Raw genomic sequence first — 4,702 nt, 5'->3', positions numbered from 1 at the left:
AAATGCCCCAATATGATTTACTGCATCACCTGCCCCTGTCAAATTAAATACGTAGGGATGACATCAAGACCCCTGAAGCAGAGAATCTTGGAGCATATAAGCAATGTAAGGAATGCTGCAAATGACCGGAAGAAATTTAAAACCATCACTACAGTTGCCCGCCATTTCCTACAAGCCCATAACTCGAATACGGATACCCTCTCTTTCTTTGGACTGGAACAAATTCACCTAGGCAGAAGAGGTGGAGATATCAACAATGCCCTTTTAAGAAGAGAAAGCTGGTGGATCTTTCAACTTATGACCCTGGCACCAAACGGCCTCAATGAGGGTATCAACTTCAGTGCTTTCCTGCATTGAATCCCCTATTTCCCATTTTCTTCCAAAATACCCCAGTCCATTATACAGTGTGCATATTTATTATATCAAGGTTTTTTGAGACAACGCTCTTAGCACCATACCAGTTCCGACGACGCACTGCATGATTGGTAATAACCACCATCACTCTTTAATCCCATGTATAATTGGCTGTCCCCCTTAAACACCATGCTTTATTTCCTGACCATAGGTGACTGTGAGACACTACTCTCAACATTATATTAGTTCAATCACGCCAGTATATGTGGCAACTACAATCACCATCCTATGTACCACTTATAAATGGTTGAATTTTACAGCAGCAGCTTTTATGTCATTCTCATACTGTCTCTGATTCTAATTTTACTTTCTACCTCCAGCAGGAAGATATATCCCAGTGACGTGGGACTATAAAATATCCGTACCAACACGCCTCCCTCCACTGGCTTCCCCCATACACTTATCAACAATAGAAGTCGCTATACCTGGCACTTACCTTACCAAGCCTCTTTCTCCCATTTTTCCATTTATTTCATTTTATTTTTATTAATATCATTAGTAATTTATGTATTATTTTCATCTTAATTATGTAATCTCCGACAACATTTTTCTTCCCCCCCCCCCCCTATACATATTAATCCTGCAGCTGCACCATTTAAAAATGTCATTGTCACCGGTATTTAAATAGGCAATTGTTTTTAAGCCTCCACTTACATATGCCGCTTTGTGGAAACCACATTATTGTAAGGCCAGCCTGATAGATCCTCTTTTCTACAAGCCAAATTATTCATTACACAATGGGCGCATATATATCATGCTTTATATTCAATTATGCCGGCTTTTCTGCGGCACCACCTCCCTGGCTGCACGTATCATGGGTCACACCATGTAAACACACTAACGTCAGAACGATCTGACGCTTCTCACTACAGTTCACGGGACTTACTAGCTAGTCTCCACAGCTGAGAGGTACGTCACAGGCCCGTTTGATTGGCTGCTCCCTATGTCAATCAGCGGCGCCTCTCCTGGTTGGCTGACATTTCCGTCATAAGAGGGGTATCCCCCCTTGTCCTCTACGCGTCAGTGAACAAGCTTTACAGCGAAACACGTGTCCTCTGACGCGCAGGACACACCCCCCTCAGGACTCCCTCGACCGTGTTCTCCACGGACACCCCGCTCCGGCGTCCGGCTACCTCCCGCCTTCTTCGCTGCATCTGGGCAGCAAGGTAAAGCAGGCTGTGCCTGCAAGCAATTTACTCGGCAGCATCCACACTCCAGAGCCGCCCTACCTAACGCAGCTCTGTTTACAGTACAGACGCGCGCGTGTAGCAGCGTTGCTCTAACGGGACCACCTGTATGCATTGGCTCAGTATTAGATTGTTGTTGTGCTTGGAAAACGTAAGGTGATCTCCTATTGTAGATTGTGCGGCATATTGAACGGCAGCGCATACACACCAGAGCTTTTTTACCTTACACTGCTCAAAGCACAGGATGCACATGCAAGTAACTTTATCTCTACAGGATTACCTAATGTATAGTATTACCATATGTGCTTAGAGGACCTATAGGTGATATTACATTCAATCTGTGCTGTATTTAACACACACCAGGATCTGCTGATTTGGCTAAGGGCCAGGATCTGTCAGACCCTATTTACCAACCTGCCTTTTAAAAACAGACAGGTTATACCTACTGCACAGTATACCTTGTATGTACTCTGACCTGTAGACCTGGCCCATGACCGGGACATGTCATTCACAATCTACTAATTTTGTACTGTAAAAAACAGTCAGGATATATTTAATACACGGTGTACTCTAAAATCATTTCCGTGGCTATCAAACCGTGTTGTCAGGAAGATTTTTGCCAACTGTGACCATAGCCTGTCTGTGTGTTGTTTATTTACTGAAAAACGCTATTAATTGTATCTAACCACAAGAACTGCTATCTTGTAACACTACAGCGACAAAAATCTGCCAATTTGGCTAAATGACAGTATTTGTCACTGTTTCCCCTGTTCACTAAACAGTACTAAACAAACCCCTGGGTGAACTGGGTGATCAGACAAACCCATATTCTGACACCTAGAACACTAGCCAGCTTTCTGGACTGAGGGTACATTCACCATTCTACTCTCATCTAACATCCCTCCATTTTGTCATTCAGACATCCACTGAGTTGTCACTCACTTTCATTCTCCATCCAGGGCAAACTGCCCTCGTGTTTCCCACTCCAGGGAGGATCGCCTCACCCCTTCTCTCTCATCCCCAATCCTATACATTGTAAGATTGGGGACAGCAGAAGTTGGGCTCAGGCACAAGATTCCCCCTCTTTCTGACTACCCTATATCTCACCTTTTAGTGACTCTCTCATTGGCCCTCCTGCAAATTATTCACCCTGCAAGGCCCCGATGGTAACAGGGAGGATCCTATTACTGCAGGACCAACAGCAGAAGCACGCTTGAGCTCACTTTCCACCAGCAGGGCTCTCGCATTTTAACCATACGGCCATACCTCACTGAATCGCCTGGTACCACCCGAACCCAGAAGCTAAGCAGTGAAGGGCCGGCCAAGTACCTGTCTGGGGAACTAACAGGGAATAGCCGGTGCCGTAATCCGCCATAACAGCAGAAGCCAACAGCTGTGAGAGTGACGCTTCATCCACACCTCTTTACTTCTATCCTGATTTACTCCTGTCAAGTTGTGACTCTAATTCCTTTTCCTCGTCTGATATCACATAAAACAATTTCAATTGATTACTGAGGGGTGGTGTGTCCTGCGCCATCAGATTTGCTATTTCAAACCTAGATGATAAGCAGACATCATTTTCTGTTATAACTGCCAATATAAGAAATAGCTATATGTGTGACTAATTTTCGCTAAGTTTATAATTAAGTACCTGACCTAGTCAGCATTACTTTGATTTATTGCTTGGAGGAGGAAGAATTAACCTAACAATCTGAATTTCCTCAGTAAATGTGTAACCCCTCTTATGCTAAATCTGTTTTTTAAGTGTTTCAAAAATTAAAAGTTATGTTTTAACTAATAGACACCATACCAAACATATATTATTACTTACAAGCGTGCCCCAAAAAACCTTGTCGGGTTCCCTTCAAGTCACCTTTGACTTTCCTTTTCAGTTCAATATTTGAACTCCATTTGGGAGCACCACCAACCGTTAGCCCTTGCCGTTTAATCTCACTACCGAGCAACGGCACACATGTTGGTTTACATTTCAAATTAATAGAAAAACCTTACCTGTGCCAATCCAACTCAACCCCAAACGAAATTATTCTGGTCCACTCATAAAGGCACAATCTCTCTCTAATGGGACAAAACCATGTGCACTGGAGGTGGGGCTGATGTAACATGTGCAGAGAGAGTTACATTTTGGGTGGGGTTTGTACTTCAAACTGATATCTATATTGCAATGTAAAAATAAAGCAGCCATTATTTACCCTGCACAGAAACAAGAAGACACCCAAATCTAACTCTCTCTGCCCCACCTGCAGTGCATATGGTTTTGTCCATTAGAGAGTGATTGTGCTTTTGCGAGTGAACCAGAATAATCCCCATTCTGCATAACTGTAATTGGTATCTCATAATTCTAACAATGTGGAATGTTCCAAATACAGTAAGTGAGGCGTTCCTGGACGATGACTGGATGTAACAGGGAGGTGGAAAACGGATGTACAAACTTATCGCATCTTATCGGAGTGGTGCAAGTGTGTTGCTGAAACCGGTTGTGCAGAACAGCCCACATTGGGGGCCATAGCCAGATGCCAGAGAGCAGGTGCAGTTTGGATAGCGTTAACAATGGTGTGTCCAAAATACAAATAAGGGATCCACACCAACTGCCAGTGAGTCCAGTGCAACGATAATTGGTAGCATTTGTAGTGGCAGTTGGTATAACTGACCTGTTTGAATTTTGGACTGTGCACCCACCTCTGGATCCGCCACTGGTGTCTATTAACGCTAACAGTGGCTGCCTCAGTCCTTGTGCACCGGGCAAGGGTTCTGTAATAGCATTTATATTTATATCTATTGTGCATGAAATGCTACGTGTAAACCTATTTCCCTTCTCCATCTGAGCTTGCAATCTAATTTCGATGCTCGTTTCTTAAGAACAGAAGGTTATTTCTCTAAGGATATTGTGAGCTGAGCCAGTTACTTATTTCTCTTCCGTCAGGATAAGTTACCAATGATCTGCTTTTCCCTTTAAGGATTTGGAGAGTTTCCGACGTCTTTAATTCCGTAATGCATTAGTTTTTATCATTGTGTTTAGATCATTAGATAATGTTGTTTATATTCAGGGCCCTGAGATACAAGAAAAACAGCTCTTGAGTGCC

General features: G+C 43.4%; 1 pseudogene; it reads left to right on the top strand.

The window, feature by feature from the left end:
* Positions 1-2,853: 2,853 nt before the first annotated feature.
* LOC146061879 (5S ribosomal RNA) lies at positions 2,854-2,971 on the top strand (annotated as a pseudogene).
* The last annotated feature ends 1,731 nt before the right edge of the window (positions 2,972-4,702 follow it).

This window comes from Crinia signifera, chromosome 2 (genome assembly GCF_055691185.1).
Source record: "Crinia signifera chromosome 2, ASM5569118v1, whole genome shotgun sequence".
Taxonomy (NCBI): domain Eukaryota; kingdom Metazoa; phylum Chordata; class Amphibia; order Anura; family Myobatrachidae; genus Crinia; species Crinia signifera.
Note: the sequence above shows the minus strand (reverse complement) of the source record. Positions and strands in the feature narration are given on the sequence as shown.